Consider the following 12,811-nt stretch of genomic DNA (forward strand, 5'->3'; position numbering starts at 1 on the left):
AACTAGACCTGCAAAACAGGAGAAACATTAGAAAGACAACTGCAGGGATCATTTTTGGTCCATTTTTGTTTATCATCTATATTACTGATTTTGATGATAATGTGATAAACTGGATCAGAAAGTTTGTTGGAATGCACCAAGATTGGGGTGTAGCAGTGATCTCGGTGTGTGATCTTGACCAGTTGGGAAAATGGGCTGTAAAATGGCACATGGAATTTAATACAATCAAATGTGAGGTGTTGACAGAATAGGACTTGCACAGTGAATGGTAGAACTCCGAGGTATGCCATAAAACAGAGGGACCAGGGAATACATGAGCACAAGAGATTCTGCAGATCCTGGAAATCCAGAGCAACACATACAAAATGTTGCAGGAACTTAGCAGGTTAAGCAGCATTCATGGAAAGGAATAAACGATTGACATTTCAGGCCAAGACCCCTCACTTCAGGAGACTGGAAAGGAAGGAGAAAGAAACCAGACCAAGAAGGTGGAGGGGAGAGGAAAGAGTACAAACTGGAAGGTGATCGGTGAAGCCAGGTGGGTAGGGAAGGGGTCATGGTGTGTGAAGCTGGGGGTGATAGATGGAAAAGGTAAAGGGACATAGAATGCAGCAATGATGACACACACATTTCAGGAGCTTCATTAATTATAGCATGTACTGATTGTTATAATACAAAATTAGATTTACTGTTAGAACTGTGGGTATTCATTCTATTTTGTAATCAGAACCCATTCTGTTACTTCCTATAGGCACCATTCTGTTAGCAAAATGTAGTTTTATAGGTAATCTTGTCAACTGAGAATGTAGAAGCACATGCTCGGGTAGATCAGCCTTGACTGGTCTACTGGTGCACCTGTTTGTTAAGAAATTGCCCATTATTTTAAATACTGACTTCGTGGGGCTTTTCGGTTTTCTCCCTCAATTGGCAGTGTTGGCAGGATTCAACCTTTGTAAAGAATGCGGTTTTCTGCTTCAGTATCTCTGAATTGTATCCTTCAGAAAAAACATGGTTCAACTGTATTCTTATATGGTTATATTGCAGGTAGATGGGACTAGGTGAGAGTAAGAGTTCAGCACGGACTAAAAGGGCTGAGATGGCCTGTTTCCGTGCTGTAATTGTTATATGGTTATATGTAAATTTTCTAAAGTACCCAAATTGCAAAATTTTGTTTGTAAGTTTTCTCTTTGCATTTATTATTTGGGATTTAGATGCTACTGGCAATCTTCATTGGCTAGACTCTCATCTAGATATATAACTCAATTTCAGGGCATCACCTGTGCATGAGTTCAGCTTTGGAAGTTTGATTTGTCTCAGCATTTTGTTTCTGTAGGCTAGGGGTTCCCAACCTGGGGCCCACGAAACTCTTAGTTCATGGTCGGGGTCTATGGCATCAAAAAAGACTGGGAAATCCTGTATTGTGATTTTAATAAACTCTTCAGATGAAATGGTAAAACATCTGCCTTTGCTTTGATACCACCATTTCATCTCAAGTATCTCTACAATAAACATAATGGTTTTAATGTGTGGGTCACTTTTCTGATTTTGGTATCTCAGAAGTTATATCTTTGCCAAATCACAACCTAAATCTGGAAAAGGAGTTTGCATCAAAACTTCTTAGATTCAAATGTGACTGCAGAAAGTTCTGAGTTTTCCACTTCATTGAAAACTTGCAGAAATAACTTGTATCAAGATCAAAACATTTCTGTGCCCTGTGCACATTTAGATGTATTAATAACTTTAATAATATTTGTCTGATATTAGGGGAATGCATTTCTTTCTTAATTGATGTCTTCTCTAAATGAACGTACAAACCACTTCAGCAACCCCCACGCATCTAAATACAGAACAACAGTCTCAATTACTCAACTTAAATCCTTCCCTGATAAATATATGTTACTGTTCAAAGACTGCCAGAGATATTTTTACAAACATTATTTGGAAATGCGATGAAGTCGCAAGGTGAGGGGAAGGACTTTTGACTTTGCTCTGTCATATAAAGTTTAAGGCAAACTGTCACCCATTTGCATTTTCTATTTCCATTTGATAAGCCTCAAAAGGTGGCATCTATCATGACGGACCCCCACCATTGAGGACATGGCCCCTTCTCATGACCCCTTATCATCAGGGTGGAGGTACAGGAGCCTGAATACACACACACTCAATGTTTTAGGAACAGCGTACTTCCCTCTGGAATGGTCCATGAATCCACGAATATCACCTTAGTATTTTTGCTCTCTTTTTGCACTATTATTTATCTTTTTTATTATATCTTTCTCATTGTAAATATATATTTATGTATTACACTGTACTGTTGGCACAATGAGTAAATTTCACAGCCTATTCCAGTGATAATAAACCTGATTAAGACACAGAAAATGCTAGGGAAACTCAGCAGTTCAGGCAGCATCTACTAAGAGGAATAAAGAGCTGAAGTTTCAGGTTGAAACCTTTCATCGGGATCTGCAGGATCCTGATGATAAAACTTCTGCTTCTGATTCTGAAGTAAATTTCCTTGATAAGTCAGATGATTTAATGAAAAACTGGCTCTGGACAATGCAGATCATAGTGTGTAGGAAATTTCATAAAACTTAAAACTCAATTGACCAGGAGTCAGACTGGTCAGTTCACCCTGAGTGGAACACTTCTAGTTGTTGGTCTCTAAACTTCCTTCAATCTCAAAGAGTGTACCCTAGATGTATTGCCTTTGGTTTCCATAATCTGCTAGGCATGGTGATGATTTATCTAAAGAATCAATGGATTCAACAAGAGTGAACAAAAAAAAAATGCAGCAGACTAGGATTAGCTGAAAATCTAAAAAATTGTAGAAAAATCATAAATATGAGAAAGACTGAAGATACTGAGACCCTTCGTTCGAACTAGAAAGGAAGGAGGAAGACGGCAGAATAAAAAGGTAGGGGAGGGAGAAGGTGGCTAGCTGGAAGGTGAACCCAGGTGGGTGGGAAAGGTAAAGGGCTGGAGGAGAAGGAATCTAATACAACATTCCCTTTAATTTGTAATGACAAGCATGCACAAAAATCTTGTGCTCTGCAATTTTTTTTGCCCAGTGACAACAATATGTGCACATTGAATTTTTAAGTGGAAGTAAACCTAAAGCTATTCTAAGGATCATAATAGATAGATAGATAGATTGATAGATAGACATACTTTATTGATCCCGAGGGAAACTGGGTTATGTTACAGTTGCATCAACCAAGAATAGAGTATAAATATAGCAATATAAAATCATAAATTATTAAATAATAATATGTAAATTATGCCAGATGGAAATAATTCCAGGACCAGCCTATTGGCTCAGAGTTTTTTTTTTAAGCCATTCTGTTTTAAAGGAACTAGCAGTTCTTTTGCACTTCATGCCATTTGCTTCTTTGCAATTCGACAGAGTGAATCAATACTTTCTTTAATAAAAACAGTATAAATAAGCCAGTTCAAAAATCTGCAGGCAGATCACTGCAAGCTTCACGTTGTCAACAATGTCCGCATCAGAAACCAGAAAAGGAAATGTGATTGTGTACAATCATGAAATATACTTAACTGGCCAACAAGGTAGAGGATGACAATCTTCTGTGACCAGTTTAAATTCCTTTGTGTGCTATTAGCAAAAGATGTGTGCACGTGCACACCTGAGAGGGAACGTTCATCTGATAGGAGAGGAGAGAGGGCCATAGGAGAAAGGGAAGGAGGAGCGGACCCAGGGAGAAGTGATAAACAGGAGAGAAGAGGTAAAAGGCCAATGTGGGGAATAGATGAAGAGGGGAGGGGGAGGAAAATTGCATGGCCACCAGGAAGTTCTGCTTTTGGCAGATAGAGAGGGGTGCTCAATGAAGTGGTCCCCCAATTTACAATGGGTCTCACCAATGAAGAGGAGGCTGCATCAGGAGCACCCGTCACAATAGATGACTCCAGTAGTTTCGCAGGTAAAAGGTTGCTGCACCTGGAAGGACGGTTTAGGGCCCTGAATGGAGGCGAATGGGCAGGTATATCACTTAAGCGGCTTTTGGATAAGTGCTTGGAGGGAGATTAATGGGGAGGAACAAATGGACATGGGAATCATGGAGGGAGTAATCCCTGTGGAAAGTGGAGAAGGAGAGGAGTGAAGATATGTTTAGTGCTAGGATCCCTTTGGAGATGGTAGAAATTGCAAAGGATATCATGTTGGATGTGGAGGCTCATGGGACGGTAGGTGAGGACAAGAGGAAAAAGTTGACAATGTCAACAATATCCCTAAAGTATACCCACAAACAGATATGTTCTCTGCCATTTTGTACATCTGACAATCATCATGGAATTTTGACACATACTTTAACATACAGTCCTTCAAATACATTTTATTAAAATAAGGACAGTTACTGGTAAAATGGGGCACCTAAAATGAAGAATCTGTTGTTTTATAGATGATGAGCTGAAAATAAGTAAAAGATATGTCGTAATTGCATTGCCTATCTTACAAAAGTGATGGACGTGGTGGGTGTGTATAACTACTTGGCTGATGGCTGAGGCGGATATATTAGGGGCATTGAAGAAACTCTTAGGTAAGCATATGGTTGATAGAAAAGTGGAGGGGTATATTGAGGGGAAGAGTTAAATTGATCTTAAAGTAGGTTAAAAAGTCAGCAAAACATTGTGGGCCAAAGAGCCAGTACTGTGTTGTAATGGTCTATGATCTATATTATCTGGATGTGTCTTCAGAACTCGTACTGAAGGCAATAGTCCTGATCTTCTGACCAGCTGATCATTGGTCTTGGGTTAACTCCTGTTTGGCTGTTACTGGAGTCAAATGGGGGACTATGAAGCTCTGCAGTTTTCCCAGCACATAGGGAGGGAAATTTGCTCACCTCTGCAGCTGATTAACCTTGTGCTAACGCAATGAGCTCATTCATTCCAATAGGAAGGAGCAGTTCAGAACAGAAATGCAATTGAAATCTAACTTATATTTTGTTGTATGAAGTGAGTGATGCTTAGATGCTTTCTAGGATGTGCTGGGACACATCATCAGTGATGTAACCTGGTATCATCGGATGTTACGAGTTCTTCAACATCAGACACTCTTGCCCAGGTGACCCAACCAGGGTTGTTGCCCTGGCTTGTGTCCCAGCAGCACTGGTCCACGGGTCACACCTTTAGATCCATAGACATCTGGAGATTCATTCGGCATCCTCTGTGACAGCCCTGGTGGCTCCTTTCTTTACGGCCCCAATAATACCAAGGAGAGAGTTAGGCTGTACGGAGCAAGCAGCCATCAGAACCTCTACACTACACCTCTACAGGTTCACACCGTGTCCTCCACCCTGATTCTGGCACTGCTCTACCAGTTCCTGGTACTTGGCTTTATTATGTTGAAACACCTCCTCCTGGTCTTCCCAACGAACTGTCAGTTCTACCATGACCAGTTGCTTTGAGATTTCTGACAGAATTTAAATCAAATCAATCATTAAATTAAATAAAATCAATATTTATACTAAATACTTACATTATTTAAAAATAACAGAGTCATTCATAAAGATTCAATTTAAAATGTTGATTTTATTTAGACATACAGTGCAGGGCACCCCCACCCCAAGCCCAACAAGGTGCACCGCCCAGCAACCCACCTATTTAACCCCAACCCAGTCACGGGACAATTTACAATGACGAATTAATCTAATCGGTACGTTTTTAGGAACGTAGGAGGAAACCGGAACACCCAGAGGAAACCCATATGATCACAGGGAGAACATACAGTCTCCTTACAGAGAGTGGTGGAATTGAATCCGGGTCGTTAGCGCTGTAGTAGCGTTACTCCAACCTTTAAGCTACATTGCAGTCCGTGCCACTCCTACCTGTATTTTTGAGGGCCATTTTCAGTTTATAAACCACATACTTCTTTCAATTTTAGCATTACAAACAATTTATGTTAGTGTCACATTTGGGGAGAAAATGTCCTTTGACTATAACATATAGCATTCAGTATTAAATCATTTCCATTTCCCATGTACAAAACTCATGAAAAATGAAAATCAATTGCATTGTTAAATAGGCTTTGATTCATTCTCAGTGGCTTTGCAATGCCATCCATTAGTCTTGCGAGATCTGGATATGGACCTGTGCCAGGAAAGTCTTCACTCTCCAGGGCGCAGGCCTGGGCAAGGATGTATGAAAGACAGGCAGTTACCCATGCTGCATGTCTCCCCTCTCCATGACACCAATGTTGTCCAAGGGAAGGGCATTAGGACCCATTCAGCTCGGCACCAGTGTCGTCGCAGAGCAATGTGTGATTAAGTGCCTTGCTCAAGGACACAACACGTTGCCTTGGCTGGGGCTCGAACCCACAACCTTCAGGTTGCTAGTCCAATGCCTTAACCACTTGGCCACATGCCCACACAATTTGCAATGCCACTGAAGATGAATTCCCCTTCCTTTTCCTTGTGTTATTGCCATCTGATTGTTCAGCAAAACAGGATATTATTCTGGATTATCACTCTCAGTTAACCTACTCCACCTGGACCCAGACATAAGAGTTCAGGACCTCTATGAATCATATGGATGGAGGCACCAGCCTTTTCTATTTTATTTTGCAAGTGCAAATGCACAATCTAGGCTGCTGCTATATAAAAAAATCCTACAGAGAAACCTCAGTTGTACAATAAGAGGAGTTATCATGGCCAAGAGAGGCATGAGGAGTTATTCCTTTTTTAAGAATTTACTTTTCCATTAAAATAGTCTCAGGACAGTATTGATTATACAGAGATCAATACATAAGCACTGTTCACAAACAAAACACATCACTAACCAATTCAGGTTCAGATTCAGATTCAATTACTTACCACATGTACATTAAAACATACTGTGAAATGTATTGTTTGCGTTAACAACCAACACAACCTACGCACGTGTTGTCGGCAGCCTGTAAGTATCTGAATCAGAATCCGAATGAGATTTAATATCATAGGCATACACTGCAAAACTTTTTCACTTTATGGCAGCAGTTCAATAAAGTACATGATAAATAAATATAGAGAAAAGAACTGAGTTACATGATGTATATATACAGTATGTCTATTAAACAGTTAAGTTAAAATTAATAATGCAAAACAAAAACAGAAATAAAAAAGTAGTGAGGTATCATTCATGGGTTCAATGTCTATTTAGAAATTGGATGGGAGAGGGGAAGAAGCTGCTTCTGAATCACTGAGTGTGTGCCTTCAGGCTTCTGTTCCTCCCTTCTGACGTTGCCACACATTTAGCATGCCCAAGATATTCAGCAGAAGAACCCAAGCAACAACAGCAACAACAGACCAACAGCAACAAAACAGCAACAGCAAAGCAAGCCCTTTTCCTTCCTCAACTGCACAGTCAATCCTCCAACTCCAGGGCATGGTTCCTCCGAGCCTCAATGCCAAGTAGCAGTTGCTGATTGGTTAATCTGTGTGGTGAAGATGGAGAAGAGAGGAACACCACATTTGAAATGGCTGACAAATAAAAAAAAGTAGGGCAGGGGAAAGGGAGGCCACACTAAGGCATTCACGTACTGAAGTCCAGGACTTAGCATTACCTCAAAGTTCATGTCTGGTATTAACACTAAATAGTGTGTAAGCAGTTTCACTTGTCATCTCCCAGCTCCTTATTTCATTCCCCACTCCCCCACCCATCTATCTTCTCCCTCACTTGGTTTTCCCTATCACTTGCCTGCTTATATTCCCTCCCCACCCTCCCATCTTCTTATTGTAGCTTCTACCCCTTCCTTTCCAGTCCTGATGAAGAGTCTCATCCTGAAGTAGCAACTGTTTATTCTGCTTCATAGACGCTGTCTGAATTGCTGAGTTCCTCCAGCATTTTGTGCATGTTGCTCAAAATTTTCAGCATTTGCATGCAGAGTGCCTTTTGTTTATGGGCAATAATATACTTGTTCATACAATTGTTGTTTTTAACTATTTGAAACCATTTGAACTTCCATTAGAATATACTTCAGGTGGGAATTTTTCATTTATGGTTTTCATCATGTGGCTTCCTAGCATCTAGATGGGTAGGCACCACAGAGCTACTAAAATTATATACAGCTGCAGGAGAGTGTGGGGGATTGGGTGAAAGCTTCAGGCTGAATCGAACAGAGATTGTCACCTGCCTTATACCACCTCAAATTTGGAAGTTCAAAATGGGCCTGTGATTCCTCTTGGCTGGGCTTACAACATGGGTCATGAAAGCACAGTACAGACCTCTCAGTCCATGATGTTATGCAACCTTTTAACCTACTCAAGACAATCTAACCCTTCCCACTCACATAGCCCTCCATTGCCACAGATGGCTGTGGAGGCCAAGCCACTGAGTATATTTAAAGCGAAGGTTGATAGGTTCTTGATTAGTCAGGGTGTCAAAGGTTACAGGGAGAAGGCAGAATGATGTTGAGAGGGATAATACTTCAGTCATAGTGGAATGACGGAGCAGACTCGATGGGCTGAGTCGTCTATTGGTGCTTCTATGTCTTATGGTCTTGGCTCCAAAGAGTAAACCCCCAGCTTGCTCAACCTTTCCAAATAAGACATACTCTCTAGTTCAGGCAGCATCCTGGTAAATCTCCTCTGTACCCTCTCTAAACCCTTCCATATCCTTTCTATAATGACCAGAACTGAACACAAAATACTCCAATAATATGTTTATTTCATATAATTTACTTCATAATGTCTACTTCAGCAACTTGTTGCTTTTAACAACTAGGAATTGGAAGTTAGCTTTCTATTCAATTTTCAACTCCGACCTATCGGATTTACATTACGGACCCTGAAATAGATTTCCCTCATAATTTCAAAGGTTGATGAAACAGAAGGCATTCTCAACGTCATCGAAGTCAATGAATGGAACACTACAGCACAGAAACAGGACTATTGGCCCATCTAGTCTGTGTCAAACTATTATTCTGCTTTGTCGCATTCACCTGCACCTGTATCACAGCCCACGATACCATTCTCATTCATGTTCCTATTCTCTTAAATGTTGAAATCGACCCTGTTGGATCGCTGTTATTTTTCAGATCCTTGGAGTTCCTCTGGGGGTCAAGAATGGTGAGGAATTTTAATTCTTAATGATCATTTATTTTGAAATTTAAACATATATGTAAATACTAAGCAAAGCAGAGTTTCAATGAAAAGCAAAGATAAAGAAGGTGAAAATAAAAAGAAAAGATGAAGACGAAGAGTTGAAGTAGGAGATAATGCTTCTGAAAAATCCATCACCTTTATAATCAAGATAAAGAGAAAATTCCTTAGATAAAAATAAGCCAATCACCAGTTTGCACAATTACATCACCTGGGTAATGTGCTGACACTTGGCCAATGAGCAATGAGAAAGGTGATAAACCGTTGTGTAACTGTTGTACTGCTTTCTGCCAGTAAGTGGGGTTGAACCATCACATACTGTGAAAAATACATGAGTTTGTTAAAAAAGTACGAATTATGATTAAACTATGATTTTAGTTTTACATTAATTCAACTAATATCTTATAAAAAGTATTAAAAAACAGTGGATTCGAACAACACCCATCCCACCACTTCAACTGGCAGCTCATTCCACATTTCCACCACATTCTGAGCGAAGAAGAGCCCCTCATGTTCCTCTCAAGCATTTTACCTTTCACCGCTAATCTATGACCTCTAGTTCTAGTCTCACCCAACCTCTGGACCAGATGAAGGGTCTTGTCCCAAAACGTCAACTGTACACTTTTCCAAAGATGAGTTTTGTGCGTGTTGCTTGGATTTCCAGCATCTGCAGTTTTCTCTTGTTTGTGATTGGAAAAAAGTCTGATTACATTTACCCGATCAATGCCTCTGTCAAATCGCTTTCCCATTCTCCAATGCTCTAGAGAATAAAATCCTAATCTATTGAACCTTTCCCTACAACTCTGATCCTCAAGTCCCAGCAACATTCTTGTAAATTTTCTCTTTCAATCTTATTGATACCTTTCTTGTATTTGGGTGACCAGAACTGCACACAATATTCCAAATTTGGCCTCACAACTGTCTTATACAAATTCAACGTAACATCACAATATCCCAAAGATCTGTTACACTCTATTTATTCCATTAATTAATTCAGATTGATGCATCTTATGTAGCTACAATGCAAGCTCCTAGACATATTAATTGTTACATTCTGTAAATTGCTGTGGGATAATTATGCTAGGCTCTGACAAGCAATAAGCTTGTGTATAATATAACAAAAATAATGCATTTAAATGAACATCACTGATTTCTACCAGTACTGTATTTTAGCAGATCATTAGTCGTGATTACATAGCTGATGACTATATGGTAATGCAGAAGACATACTGTCTCTCGTAAGTATAGAAGACATTATATATTCAGGGAGGTAAATCTTGTTTTCTTCTGGGGCAATTTGAAGAATGATGTTTATATAATCAGAATATAATGATAACTGAAATTATTGAAAATACGTAATCTGTTCTGTGATTAGAGAACCACTACAGCATAACAAAACGTAAGATGATTTCTGCTGATGAATCAAAAGCTGATTTTGTGTGTAGCTGTTTATGTATTAGTAATAGATGTTTGTTTGAAATACATGCACCCAGAAAACACAACCTGAATAGATGGCCAGCACAGTGGCTGAGATCTAGTAACCTGGATCAATCCAACATAACTGTCCATGGCCGCCTCTTCTGCCTCAGTGAAGCCACGCTCAGGTTGAAGGAGCAACGTCTTATATTCTGTCTGGGTAGCCTCCAACCTGATGGCATGAACATCGATTTCTTGAACATCTGGTAATTTCCCCACCTGCCATTTACTCTTCCTCATTCCTATTTCCCTCACTCAACTTATCTCCTTACCTGCCCATCACCTCCCTCTGGTGCTCCTCCCCTTCCCTTTCTTCCATGGCCTCCTGTCCTCTCCTATCAGATTCCCCCTTCTCCATGTCTTTATCTCTTTCACCAATCAACTTCCCTGCTCTTTACTTCACCCCCCCCACCTATCACCAACTACTTTGTATTTCTTCCTCCCCTCCTCCACCTTCTTATTCTGACTTCTCATCTTTTTTGTCCAGTCCTGATGAAGGGTCTCGGCCTGAAACGTCAACTGTTTACTCTTTGCCATAGATGCTGCCTGGCCTGCTGAGGTCCTGTAGCATTTTGTGTGTACAACCGGGATCATACCACTGGTACAGTTCATGTGGAGTTTAGACATGGGTTTCTTCTAGGTAGTTCAACATCCCACCACATCCCAGAAATAAAAGGCCAAAGTGACATGTCTGAACGACTGGCGTCCTGTCGCACTCACCTCAATGATAAGAAAATGCTTTGAGAGGCTGGTCAAGGACTACATCTGCAGCATGCTACCACCCAAACTAGACCACCTACAATTCGCCTACCGACACAACCGACAGACAGACAGCCACAGCTCTACACACCATCATTACACATCTGGAAAAGAGGAATGCTTATGTGAGAACGCTGTTCTTGGACTACAGTTCAGCATTCAACATCATAGTTCCCTCCAGGCTCGTCAAGAAGCTCAGAGATCTCGGCCTTGTGAAGCTGGATCCTGGACTTCCTGTCAGATTACCGGCAGCTGGTAAGAATCGGCTCCTTGACCTCTGCCCCTCTGACCCTCGACACAGGTGCCTCTCAGGGCTGTGTACTAAGCCCTCTCCTTTACTCTCTGTATACCCATGATAGTGTCGCCACCCACAGCTCCAATCTACGAATTAAATTTACTGATGACACTACACTAATTGGCCTAATCTCAGATAATAATAAGGCAGCCTACAGAGAGAAAATCATCACCCTGACACAGTGGTGTCAAGAAAACAACATCTCCCTCAATGTCACAAAAACAAAGGAGCTGGTTGTAGACTGCAGGAGGAATGGAGACAGGCTAACCCCAATAGACATCAATGGATCTGGGGTTGAGAAGGTGAACAGCTTTAAGTTCCTCTGCATAAACGTTACCCAGGATCGCACAACAGCGCCTCTTGCACCTCAGATAGTTGAAGGAGTTTGGTATGGTCCCCCCCCCACCAATCCTAAGAACTTTCTACAGGGGCACAATTGTGAGCATCCTGACTGGCTGCATCACTGCCTGGTATGGGAACTGTACCTCCCTCAATCACAGGACTCTGCAGAGAGTGGTGCAGACAGCCCAGTGCATCAGTACTGTATACGACTCTTTAAAGTTTTGTAACATTTTAGAATCAGAATCACTTACTTATTTACTGACCGTTACGCAGCTGGCATTTAGGGCGGCAATGAAGGTCCTCCATCTCTGGTGGTGTTCAGGGTTTCCTTCGTCATGTCAGTAGCTTCCTCTCGATTTTCACTACTGCTAGTCATGCAAGTTCCGGGTGAAGACACAGAATACCATCATATTCAGATGTAGAGAAATTCTTTATTGCTCTTTGCATAACCATTTTGTTTTATCAGTGGGGGTTGTTAGCCCTGAGCTGAATTCCTGAACCCGGAGGACCGGTGGACCACTCTTAGTCTGGCCTCTATCCATTGGCTTGTTTGGCATGGTTGACCATACCAAACATTGAAGCACAAGGCCATGGCTCCAGCCAACATAGCTTTCTGGGTCACTGAGGCATGCAAGTCTCCAAATCACAACAAGGTTGTGGTCCTTTTGGAGGAGAGTTAGAAAATAGAATCAGATTTAGTATCACTGGCATATATCATGAAATTTGTTGTTTTGCAGCAGCAGTACAGTGCAGTACATAATAAATTAAAAAATCTATAAGTTACAATAAGAAGTACAGGGGCGCAATTGAGAGCATCCTGACTGGCTGCATTACAGTCAGGTATGAGAAC

The sequence above is a fragment of the Mobula birostris genome, chromosome 1, assembly GCF_030028105.1.
Source record: "Mobula birostris isolate sMobBir1 chromosome 1, sMobBir1.hap1, whole genome shotgun sequence".
Lineage (NCBI taxonomy): Eukaryota > Metazoa > Chordata > Chondrichthyes > Myliobatiformes > Myliobatidae > Mobula > Mobula birostris.